This window comes from Mus caroli, unplaced genomic scaffold (genome assembly GCF_978045245.1).
Source record: "Mus caroli unplaced genomic scaffold, Mus_caroli_1 scaffold_9, whole genome shotgun sequence".
In the NCBI taxonomy this organism is placed as follows: domain Eukaryota; kingdom Metazoa; phylum Chordata; class Mammalia; order Rodentia; family Muridae; genus Mus; species Mus caroli.
The window spans coordinates 3,608,518-3,621,835 of NW_028227264.1; the positions used below are offsets into that span (position 1 = coordinate 3,608,518).

Consider the following 13,318-nt stretch of genomic DNA (forward strand, 5'->3'; position numbering starts at 1 on the left):
TTTTTTTTTTTAGGTTTTATTTGTTGTAAAAATGGATATGATAACTTAAAATATTTGTAGCAGAGATGAAACCTTATAATTGCTGTCTTTGTGAACTTTGGAGGTTTTCAATTTTTAAATTAATCTTTACCAAAGAATCAACTTTTTGCTACTGAGATAATATATAACTAGACCTTCAACAAAATAAGATGTAACTCTCAAGTACTCTATTGGTAGTGGATGCTACTAGCATCAGAAATGGTCTTTCTCAAGAGGTACAGGCAGATTTTGTTTAGAAATCTGTGGAATGTCACACAGTATGATGAAGTTTCTTATAACAACCTCAGAAAATACATGGCCAGGGGGTACATCAGTGACCTGAGGGATATTTACTTTCACCCACAGGTTCTGTATTAAACCACACATTTATGTGATTGAGGCCACATAGGGGAAGTAGTTTTGTGTACTGCACAGTCAGATGGATTACCCTTTTTCAAAGAAGAAATACATACAAAGCTAACATCAAAATAAGACTGTAAAAAGGAGTATTTCAAATTTGCTATAGAGTCATAACTTTTAATTTTTTAACACTTTTTCTCCATCAGAAACACACACACAACAATTATAAAATTATTTCCTGCTTTCCTCATATATTATTATAGCTGAAGTTTGCCCAGATACTTCTGCAATATATGTACAAATAAATTAGCATCTAAAACACTTCCTCATTTATGGATATATCTAACAGTTTTCTGTGTTTGGATCTCATTCATTAATATGTTTTAATTCTAATTTTGAGACTCATTAAGTCAAAGGGTATCAGAAATAATTTTAGATATGACTGCAATAATTTTTCTTCTGCACTGTGTGATATCAGAGGAATGAGTTATTGCACACTTTCCGTGACCTATGTGGAATGCTAATTGCCTGCTATAATTTGGATATTTTTTCATTCAGAGGTTTACATACTACAGGCTTGATACTCAGTGTGAGATGCCGAGCATTGGTACATTTTTAAGAAGTGGGGCCTCCTTGAAGGTATTGTGGCTATTTGTGTCACCACAAGAGAGTAGAGTTGTTTAAACAGACCCTATTGTCTCCTTGGTTCTCCACTTATATGCTTCTTGGTGCCATCCACACATTGGTGATCTTATAGGCATGTTGAATCTGAGTTAAGGTGATTTGTAACCTCAACTGAGATTGTCATGAAAGACCAGGGAGATAAGGAGTCCATGGTTGTGTTTTATGAAGATAAAGAGAGAAGAAAAATGTCCAGTGGATGTGCAGTCAGATATTGGGGAAGGGGATGCCTCTGTGGGCCCATGCTGAGGCATCCCTTCCTACTGAAGGACCAGTCACACTACAGTATAGTATAGACTAGAGGTTATTCAAGGCATGGGAAGGGAAGTTGAGGGAGTAGAGAGAGAAAAAGGAAGAGAGAGAGAGAGAGAGAGAGAGAGAGAGAGAGAGAGAGAGAGAGAGAAGAGGAGTAGAGGCTGGTTATAAGCATGTGGAGAGAAAGGGGAGGAAGGGAATGGAGAGAGGGGGAGCAGGGATAAGAGGACAGAGCAGGAGCAAGAGAGCAAGAGAGCAAGAGAGAGAGGAGGGGGCAAACAGCCCCTTTATAGTGAATCAGGCAGACCAGGCTGCTGCCAGGTAACTGTTGGGTAGAGCCTTGACTAAATGCCAACATCTACAGTTGCAGGAGAGGAACTCTTGCAGAGATTGTTCAAGAATGCCCACCGATATTGTGGCCTGGATACATGCTTCCCATGTGAAACCTGCAGACATCCTGCTCCCCAGGGACCCCTGCTGGACTGGATGGTACAGAAGACAGATAATCCTCTCAAGCTCAAGATCACTCGACCTTGATCATGACCGCCTGGATTCTGGTTCCTTCTCCCATCCTATGTGCCTGTCCACCAAACTTGTTATAGCACTCACTGTCTCCCTTCTTTTGGGGTTGGGGGTAGCTGGGGAAGACACCAGGACCTCTACTTTGGTCTTACAAGAGAAAAATTATGACAGCCTGAGTGCAGCCAATGGTTTAGATATAGAGAGAATAGAAACTTCCATCGGTCACCTTAAAAAATGGTTGACTTAGGAGACTAGACTTAACTTTTCCTTCAGAAAGGAAGGCTATGTGCTGCCTTAGCTGAGGAGTGTTGCTTTTATATAGACCACTCTGGGGTTGTTAAAGATGCAATGGCCAAGGTGAGAGAAGGGCTAGCCAAGCAGAAGAGAGAACGAGAACAGAGCCAGGGCTGGTTCATAGGCTAGTACATAGCTATGAACTTCTTTGTCTTGGTTAACTCCTCCCCTTGGTTAACCACCCTCATATCCACCTTGCTAGGACCCCTAATTGTTCTCCTGCTATTGTTGACCTTTGAGCCCTGCATATTGAACAAGCTTAGAGTCTTCATAAAACAGAATAGGGGCAGTGGGGCTGATGGTCCTAGGCCAACAATATGAGACCCTGAGGACATGACATGAAGAATATGAATTAATTACCCAAGAGTCTTGAGTGAAGCTGCAGGATTGGAGCCTGTATAAGAAGAAGGGGGGAATGAGGGACCCTAAGGGCTTTTTCTAGTTCACACCCTCCTTACATTTTCCCCCTCCCACCTGTGGTCAAGGCTAGGCCAAGTTCCATTCTCCACCTATAGGAATACTCTTGAGTAAAAAATTCTTAGAATGTACTAATAGTCACTTCATCCTCTAGAAAGTCCCAGGTTAAGTTCAAATGTGCGTCACACTTGCTAGACAATAGATTTAAAAGTCAATATGCTTAGCCAATAAGTTTGAACTGTAACCTTGTATGCTGTGCCTCTAAAAAGTATAAAAACTGCTTGTAATAGACATTTGGGGTCGCTTTCTTGTCACTCACTTAGAGGGACTGATTGAGGGTTGATCCTGACAAGATGGAAAATAAACCTCTTGCTTTCACATTGGGGAAAAAAAAAGAATGCCCTCTGAAATCATGACAGGAAAGTCTCTGCTCTCAACTCCAACCAGGTAGTCACTAACAGTGAGCAACACTCACCTAGGGAAACCTGGGGCAGTTTTAAAAAGTCAGCCCAGGAGACCAGCCAGGTTGGCAGCAGCCAGCACAGCTCTGAAGGGGAAGGGAGCTGTCTGTCTTACAGGACTCTACTCTAGCAGTGGGAGTGGGTGCTGTACTTCTTGCATGGATCTCCCCTTGCAGTGGGAGCAGGATGCTGTGCTTAGAGCTTTGTGATTTCATGTCTGCCCTGCTGCATTCCTCTCTCTCTCTCTCTCTCTCTCTCTCTCTCTCTCTCTCTCTCTCTCTCTCTCTCTCCTTTTTCCTTCACACTGGTGGTATCAGTACAACTAGCTAGTACATAGCTATGAACTTCTTTGTCTTGAGTCTCTAATGAGAATTTGGATATGTACCTTTGAGCAGTGCTGTAACTTACTGATGATAGGAAGCAAATGACTGTATTTTGCATCTGTGACAAGGATGCAAGTCATGTGGAACAAGGAGAGAATGTTATGAATTGGATGTGATTTGTCCCCTCGAGATTTATGTTCTGGATATGTGGGCTCTGTTGTGTTCATGCTAAGAAGGGGTGAGCCTTTCAGAAGGAAAGACTAGACTTTAGCTTTATATAATACACATTTTTATCAAGACTACACGACACTTATTAACATGCACAGCACATTAAAATTGGAATAATTCATGTACCTTTCTACAACAATGTTTTGATTCCCTGATAACATTTCTTATGAAAAATATATAAGACAGTGTGCCAGAGAATTAATAAGTATTATTACTAATCAGAAGATATATGATTTAAATTTTCTGTGATGCAAAAAGATTTTCTGTTTCCTATTACCTTTGCAGTTCATTGACCAAAGACAATTTTGCTCATTTTTGCTCAGGATAAATAATGTATAACAAAGAACTGAAAGTCATACCTGGATGTTTGCCTATGCTCTAATTGGAAAAGACTTGACCTGAGTACTTATAACAGCAAGATTTTTCCATGTGTGCTGTAGCCAACAAATTTCTAAGTAAACCTTAGTAGCAACAATGTCTTATCATGAGATGATTTATTTAGAAGGCCGAGAAGATGGAGATCTCTTCATAAACTGGGAAGATAGGTAGTCATGGAGGGAAAAGTAAGGAACTGAGACAGAATTAGAAAACATGCTTTGAAAAAAATGGTGCAAGCCTTTAATCCCAGCACTCAGGAGGCAGAGGCAGGCAGATTTCTGAGTTCGAGGCCAGCCTGGTCTACAAAGTGAGTGCCAGGACATCCAGGGCTACACAGAGAAACCCTGTCTCAAAAAAACAAGAAAAAAAAAAAAAGAAAAAGAAAGAAAGAAAGAAAGAGAAAATGGTGCAAGTTTTTAATAGCTGAGTAATATTCCATTGTGTATATGTACTTCAGTTTTTGGACCCATTCCTCTGTTGAGGGACATCTGGGTTGTTTCCAGCTTCTGGCTATTATAAATAAGGATGCTATGAATGTAGCGGAGCATGTGTCCTTGTTACATGTTGGAGCATCTTGTGGGTATATGCTCAGGAGTGATATAGCTAGGTCCTCAGGTAGTACTATATCCAGTTTTTTGAGGAACTGCCAGACTGATTCAAGTTTGCAATCCCACCAGCAAAGGAGGAGTGTTTCTCTTTTGCCACATCCTCGCCAGCATCTGCTGTGACCTGAGGTTTTGATCTGAAATAATGACTTCATTAAGGTCTTAGGCAAATGGATGGAACTAGAAAATATCATTCGGGGTGAGGTAACCCAGTCACAAAAGAACACACACAGGATGTACTCACTGATAAGTGATATTAGCCCCAAAGCTCGAAATACCCAAGATTCAATTCATAAACCATATGAAGCTTGAGAAGAGGGAAGACCAAAGTGTGTATGCTTTAGTCCTTCTTAGAAGGGGGAACAAAATACTCACAGGAGGAAATATGGAGACAGTATAGAGCAGAGACTGAAGGAAAGGCCATCTAGAGACTGCCCCACCTGGGGATCCATCCCATATACAGTCATCAAACTCCAGACACTATTGCAGATGCCCTGAAGTGCTTGCTGACAGAAGTCTGATAAAGCTATCCCCTGAGATGCTCTGCCAGAGGCTGACAAATACAGAGGTGGATGCTTGAAGCCAACCACTGGAATGTGTGTGTGGGTCACCAATAGAGGAGTTGGAAAAGGGACTGAAGGAGCTGAGGACATTTGCAGCCCCATGGGAGGAGCAACAGTGTCAACCAGCCAGACGCCCAGGAGCTCCTAGGGTCTGGATCACCAACATGGCTCTGATTACATATGTGGCAGAGAATGCCTTGTTAGGCATCAGTGGGAGGAATGGCCCTTGGGCCTGAGGTGGTTAGAGGCCCCAGTGTAGGGGAATGTCAGAGTAGGAAGGTAGGAGTGGGGGAGTGGGTGGGGGAGCATCCTCATAGAAGCAGGGGGAAGGGGATGGAACAAGGGGGTTTCCAGAGGAGAAACCTGGAAAGGGGATAACATTTGAAATGTAAATAAAGAAAATATTCAATAAAATAATATATATTTTTTCTCTTCTTTATACATATATATATATATATATATATATATATATATATTTCTTTCATATATAAATAAAAGAAAGAAACTGTACTACGAAGCCATGAGATAATCCCGTGGCAGGGGTGGGGGGTGGGGGTGTCCAAGTGCTTCCTGAAGGGATTAAAGGAGAACAAAGTTTAAAGATAAAAAGATGACTCAGTAGTTAGGAATCAGGTTCAATTCCCGACACCCACACAACAGCTGACAGCTATGAAATTCCAGTTCCAGGGGATCTGATGTCCAATTCTCTTCCTCAGGCATTCTGTTCACATGGTACACAGACAAACCTGCAGGCCAAACACCCATACACACAAAATAAAAACAGAAAGATCCCTCAAAAAGAGAGTAAGTATTGTTTTGTATAATGTGTATATGAAATAACTACATCTTTATTGATATTAATGTCTACCATGTTACAAATGTGTTCATATGCCTTTATCTGTTTGTTATATTTATGTGAACATGAATTGAAATAAATGTTTTGTTTATTTTCAGACCTTCCCCCCAACTTATATTATAAGTTATATTGTAATATCCTTTGATAACTACATTTGGGTATAATTTAGACAGGAATGATTGGCATGAAAATTTGAATTATTATTGCTTTATTATTTATGAGAATTTAACTGACAAGTGTAGCTTCAAAAATTCAGTAAACCTCTTCACACTGTTGGCAAAATATAAGGCACTTAGAATGAATCTGGGCAAACATAAAAGCCAGTTGTGAGCTTGCAGCTGATCCAGGTTCAGGCTGAATGTTTGCCTCAGAAGTATTTGCATCCAAAACAGAATTCCGAGTAGCGAGTAATTTTATCTGACAAGATGACCGGGCTGCCCCTGAAATAACATCAAGGAAACTCAGCATTTGTTGGCAGAACCAGTTCCTGGCATTACAGCAGAACCAGATTAGAACAATGCCCATTATTTTCCTGTGGTCATTGCTGGCACCCATTATTTCCCCTTTGAGGAAGGGACTTTTTTTTTCTTTTTTCTTTTAAATTTTTATTAGATATTTTCTTCATTTACATTCCAAATGCTATCCCAAAAGTCCCCTATACCCTCCCTCCGCCCTGCTCCCTTACCCACTCACTCCCACTACTTGGCCCTGGAATTCCCCTGTACTGGGGCATATAAAGTTGGTAAGACCAAGCAAGGGTCCTCTCTTCCCAGTGATGGCCGACCAGGCCATCTTCTGCTACATATGCAGCTAGAGACATGAGCTGTGGGGTACTGGTTAGTTCATATTGTTGTTCCACCTATAGGATTGCAGACCCCTTCAGCTCCTTGGGTACGTTCTCTAGCTCCTCCATTGGGGGCCCTGTGTGAGGGAGGGACTTTTAAACTTGAACAATTCCTTCCAGAAGAATACCCAATGGCAGCACCTAAAGTATGCTTCATGACTGAAATTTATCATCCTAATGTAAACAAGTTGGGAAAAATATGTTTAGATATTTTGAAAGGTAAGTGGTCCCCAGCACTGCAGATCCGCACAGTTCTGCTATCAATCCAGGCTTTGTTAAGTGCTCCTAATCCAGATGATCCATTAGCAAATGATAGAGCTGAGCAATGGAAGACCAACGAAGGCCAAGGCATAGAAACAGCGAGAGCATGGACTAGGCTCTATGCCATGAACAATATTTAAGTCAATCAGATCATCAAGTGTACACAGCTTCTCCTGTTTTGCCAAGACTTCTTCCTTTTTTGTTTTTGTTTTTGGTTGTTTGTTTGCATTTAATGGAGACAGTCTTAGAAACATCACAGAATAAAAGCCCAGGCATCTTCATCTTTGGTGATTACATGCACATTAGCAAATCTGTTTTGTCCTGATTCACTGTTGTAAAGCGTGAGCAGAGGCTAGAAGTACCATCCAGGTTGCTGAGAGATGCCCAGAAGCAGGACTCTTTGCCTTGACTCCTTTCCCCATCATGATTAAAGTACAAAGCATGTGAATGCCCGAAATTGTCAGGGTTAGCTGCCAGGGGTATGGGTGTTTTTATCTTACTTTTTAGGGGAAAAGGAGTTTTATTTTAATCTTATGGTCTCCTTTCCCCTTCCCCTGTCAAAGGATCTAATTGCACTGGATAAATGCTGCTAGCCAGTTTTTTAAGAATATGCTCTCTAGCCAAGTCTTACTTTAGACGCTGTAGATGGGCAAGCTTTATTTTCCAAACCAAATTGGGGACTGTACTGGATAGTTCTGTGTGTCAACTTGACACAGGCTGGAGTTATTACAGAGAAAGGAGCTTCACTTGGGGAATTGCCTCCATGAGATACAGCTGTAAGGCATTTTCTCAATTAGTGATCAAGCGGGAAGATCCCCTTGTGGGTGGTGCCATCTCTGGGCTGGTAATCTTGGTTCTATAAGAGAGCAGGCTGAGCAAGCCAGGGGAAGCAAGCCAGTAAAGAACATCCCTCCATGGCCTCTGTATCAGCTCCTGCTTCCTGACCTGCTTGAGTTCCAGTCCTGACTTCCTTTGGTGATGAACAGCAATGTGGAAGTGTAAGCTGAATAAACCCTTTCCTCCCCAACTTGCTTCTTGGTCATGATGTTTTGTCCAGGAATAGAAACCCTGACTAAGACAGGGACATTAAATAAACATCCCAGCCCTCACTAATAACATTGTGACTTTGCTGTCAAGTGTAGATTCTCTGACCCTCAACCCCAACCCCAAAAGAGGAATGAAAAGCTTGTGACCATTTTCTATGGCTTGTCTGGAAACTTTTATACATCTTCTTTTTTAGTAAAATTTTTTTTGTTCTACAAAGAAAAAAAGCGCTGAGCATTTCAGGTCACTGTCTACAAAAAACAATTCATTGTTAGCCAGTCCCTCTGTGTGTAGCCGGAATGTGTTCTAGAACAAAGCAAATTGCCTGGAGGGAAGTCCCAGGAGCCTGATTCCCTAGTTTCATTCCTTCACGTCCTGGAAGGACTCATTACTGATTCCGAGCAGCAGAAGATTGATTAAAGGAATTGGAATCACCTACCAGAGACAGCGTCCAAATCAGAACAGCCCCTACTGAAGGATTTTCACATAAATAGAAATTAATATGAATTAAGTTTATCCAGTCTAGCTTCAAATGAATGACACTCAAATTATGGATTGTTTATTAGGCTCTGGGCAATTATTCAGGGACTACCCCTTATCTAATTCTCTAATTCTAGACTGGCCATTTCCCCAACTGTGTGCCCCAAATATCTGCTGTTTGAATCTTCCTAGGTCATTTCTGATCCAGCCATCTGGTGTGCTGGGGAGGCATTTCATTCAGGCACTTGCTGCTGGTGCATAATGACGATGGAGACCTGTTCTCTCTTATCCTTGCTCCTTCTCCCTCTCTCTCTCCTTATTCCTTCTTCTTTGTTGTCCTTACTTGTGACCCCCCAATCCTGTAACTCAAACTCTGCTTCTCTCTATTCTCCCCAGTATTTGGTTGTAGCCATTTTTATTTAACCAATAGTTTTAAATGGGGGGGGGGTGTTAAAGTTTGCATACCAAAGGAGATGTATTTGGGAATTTACTTGTCTTGAAGTGATCAAATCTTGGGGTACAGAATTTAGCATTTGAACACATAGCAGCACCAGACAAACCCCAACAAACAAATATAGAACTAAGTCTGCATGAATATAGAAGCCTTGATACCAGAGTGTCACTCATGAAGCTCTGCATCATGGGGTGTAAAATAATATGATAATAACAATATGAAGCAGATAGAAATGGAAAAGGAAGAAGATAGAGGACAGTGACAAGACCTCAAACTGACATCACTTTTACCTTTTCTCCTTCTTAAATGCCCTCCAAGGGAGATGAAGCCCTGCCTCTCCCATCCTAGGAAGTAGCTGTGTCTGAGAAATAAATTAACATCATGTAGTTTAAGAAAATACAACAGAGCATGCATTTGGTGTGGCACAGGGATACTCATAAGGAAATGAAGACTTAAGTAACCTGTAAAAGATACATTTTAAGATACAGAGCTGGAAAATAAAATAGGAAACTGAGAAGAAAGAGACTTGAAAGGTAGGACTCTAAAGAAGTTTGTCCAAAGGATTCTTGGGTACAGCTTGTCTTTGAAGATGGTGACACTATCTTTCCTCCTGATGCAAAATGTCAATTTCCAATGTGTAGTTTAGTTCCTCCTTTTAAGAAGAGGCATGGAGATTATCGATTATTGTTCAATCACCTGTAATTTAAACAGTCAAATGATAGCAAGACAAAATTTAACCCTTTATCCTACAGAGAAGCAGTTTTACACCAGAATCATGCTATCATTTATTTCAACATTTATCCTTTCTTTTTCCACTTATAACCATCTGTTTTTACTTATTTAAAAGTTAATATATTTCTGGTCCATTTTCTTTTTTTTAATATTTTTATTAGGTATTTTCCTCATTTACATTTCCAATGCTATCCCAAAAGTCCCCCACACCCACTCCCCCACTCCTCTACCCACCCACTCCCCCTTTTTGGCCCTGGCATTCCCCTGTACTGGGGCATATAAAGTTTGCAAGTCCAATGGGCCTCTCTTTCCAATGATGGCCTTATAAATCAGCTTATGAATACTGTAAGAGGCTAGAATGGTATAAAGTTTTGGAGCTTATCTAAATTCTTTTACAACTGTAATACACTGCCTTCTTAACACAAAATTAGTCACAAGCAACACATAGATCTATGTTCCTTCAAGCATCATCTGGAAAAATAAGCAAGGTGCTGGCAAGGTGTGTCTATGCTTTAGACCCAACATCTTGACAGGTGTTTTGTAACTTGGACATTATGCATTTCCAAATAAGAAAGACTACGGACCCTTCTGTCTTTCACTATGCTTTTATACATTTATCTAATGACATGAGCAGTTGTGGTATTGAGTTCAAATTAAAAGGACTGATAACAAGGGAAACTTTTTAAATTATAATTTTGCATGATTCAAAATTTATATAGCTTGGATTTTCTTATCCCAAGCATAACAAAATTTGAATGATATTTCTAGGTAGGTAGCCTTTAGGTTAAACCAAAGCCCTGGGATTTTCTAGAGAATGAAATAAAAGGAAAGAATTGTGTTATTCGGAGACAAAGTATGGAGCAGAGAGTGAAGGAAAGGCCATCCAGAAATTGCCCCACTGGGGGATCCATCCCATATACAGTCACCAAACCCAGACACTATTGTGCATGTCAAGAAGTGCTTGCTGACAGGAGCCCGATATAGCTGTCTCCTGAGAGGCTCTGCTAGAGTGTGACAAATACAGAGGCATGTGCCCGCAGCCAACCATTAGACTGAATGCAGGGTCCCCAATGGAGGAGTTAGAGAAAAGACTGAAAGAGCTGAAGGGCTTTACAACTCCATAGGAAGAACAACAATATCAATCACTGAGACTCCCAAGAACTCCCAGGGACTAAACTGACAACCAATGAGTACACATGGCTCCAGTCATATATGTAACAGAGGATGGCCTTGTTGGGCATCAATGGGAGGTGAGGCCCTTATTCCTGTTAAGGCTTGATGCCCCAGTGTAGGTGAATGCTAGGGTGGGGAGGCAGGAGTGGGTGGTTGGGTGGGGGAGCACCCTCATAGAAGCAGGCAGAGGGGAGATTGGATAGGGAGTTTCAGGCAGAGGGACTGGGAAAGGGGATAACATTTGAAATGTAGATGAAGAAAATATCCAATAACAAAAAAGAAAAAGAATAAAAATCAATAAATTAAAAAAGAATTATGTTATTATATTAAGTCTTGGTATTCTTTGTTCAGAAAAAAATGAGTCTTTGAAAACTTCAGGCATGCTGTATAGATGTTACTACTCAAGTACATCTCAGCAGGATGGTTCCCAATGCTAGGGCTCATGAGGCTTTATTTCTTCTCGTGTCCAGGAAGCCTTCTCCTTCCTATTATACAACAGTTAACCAGTTGCTCTACTATCAAACACTAGGGTCATCTTGTTTCCATGTTCTTGCAGCAAATAAGGTAGACTTGGATAAACATACAAATAAGTAGAAAAAAAAATGATACTGAGAACAAGATGGCTGCCTGTGAGTAGAGTCAGCTATCTCAACAGATTTGAATATCATAGTCTCTTTCTTTGTAGACTTTATAATGAGGCAATGTGCAAAATAGGACAGATGCAGTACATAAGAAAATAGGTCATGGTTGATATTCTTGAGTCCCCCTTTTTTTTTTCAAAAAGTGAGATTATGAGTCTTGCTGAGAGAAGCATTTCTTGACTGGGAGTACAATAGATAGAGTCTCGATCCTAAAGCAAGCAGAGATTTATACGGGAAGTTCTCAGATATAGGAGGCATCAAAGGTTTTGGTCTCTCAGCTCAGTACTAGGGGAACATGAAATGTTAACAGGCAACGATGTTTCCTCAAGGAAAGTTATACAATGATTTTTATCGCCCAGAAACCTGGGAGCAGAAGTGCATTCTAACCTGGTGACCATTGCACTTTATCTGTGTTAATGGAAACCACCTCAGACCCTCCCCTTAACCCTTAATATAAGCTTATTTATCTCTGTTAATCTGTGGAAACCATCTTTATAGAAGGTGTCATGTGCAGTTTACAAAGAGTTTTGAAGTAGTCACATCTGATATATACTTAGCTTACTTTGTTCCTCAACAAGATTTATGTATGTTATATATGTTTATGGTACACATAGGATTGAGTTCATTATCACCAGGAAAGTTTTCATCAAATTGTACTATGATTAAATGTTCTTAAAATAAATGCTCATGGTCAGATTCCCAAAGTTTGGGCCAACACTGACTACTTACTTGTATTGAACTGAACTGGATCCTTACTCTGATTGCTTTGGAGGTCACAGAGATAAAATCATAGAAGAAGGTGAGCTAAAATCAAAGAAGGTGAGCTCTGTTCAACTGCAACACATCTGAGCTTTCTCAAACACCATTATCACCTCTTGTATAAATGAGAAACAGTCCTGGCCACAGTGTCCAGCACAAAATACTAATTACATTGATGACTTTGTTCACTTTATAGTGTTTAGAATGTGTGCCAGGGTCACCCATTAATGAGAATAAATTCAATACATAAGAGGCTCTTGTGAAATCTTTTGTGAATTAAACATGAATAATTTCTTTGGAGCAGTGTTCATGAAGAAACAACAGAGATGTTAAGTATCGTTATTAGATATTACACTACATCTTACTAATGTTTGGTACAGTTACTGTCTGTTTTTCAGTTTTATTAACATTGTATATATATATATATATATATATATATATATATATGACTCCAAGATTTTCTGTGTTTAGGTTTACTTATTCTGTCATGGCACCTGGACTGTTTACTAACACAGACTGCATCCTGATGCATCAGATTAGAATTAGCAGCCTCACTGAAGCAATACAAGTATGTTCTTAGACCATCACATGCAGTTAAATTATGAACCAATAAAAATCTAACAAGAAGAAATATTTAGGTTTTCCTTAGAAACTAAAAATATATTTAAAGACATGTCTGTAAGAAACACTATGACAGCTATTTCAAATTTAATCCTATTAAAATACAATTTGTGTGATGTAGCAGAAACCATGACATTTTTTTTCCCAAGAAATTTCTAGGTGTCAATGATTCATTGTAGCTTGAGTGCAATGGAATCTTTCTTAGGATCAGTGGGTTTAGTGGGTTTAGCTGATCCAGGGGCTTCTGAGTCATGGTCCTGAAGAACAATGAGCAAGGACCCCAGAGGAAAGGTAAGCAAGCAAGCAAAATTTCTTTTAGAGAAACAGAGCAGCAACTTCCTATAAGAG

At 40.2% G+C, this 13,318-nt stretch overlaps 1 pseudogene; it reads left to right on the forward strand.

The window, feature by feature from the left end:
- The first annotated feature begins 1,662 nt into the window (after positions 1–1,662).
- LOC110303402 (ubiquitin-conjugating enzyme E2 N-like) lies at positions 1,663–7,206 on the forward strand (annotated as a pseudogene).
- Positions 7,207–13,318: the final 6,112 nt, after the last annotated feature.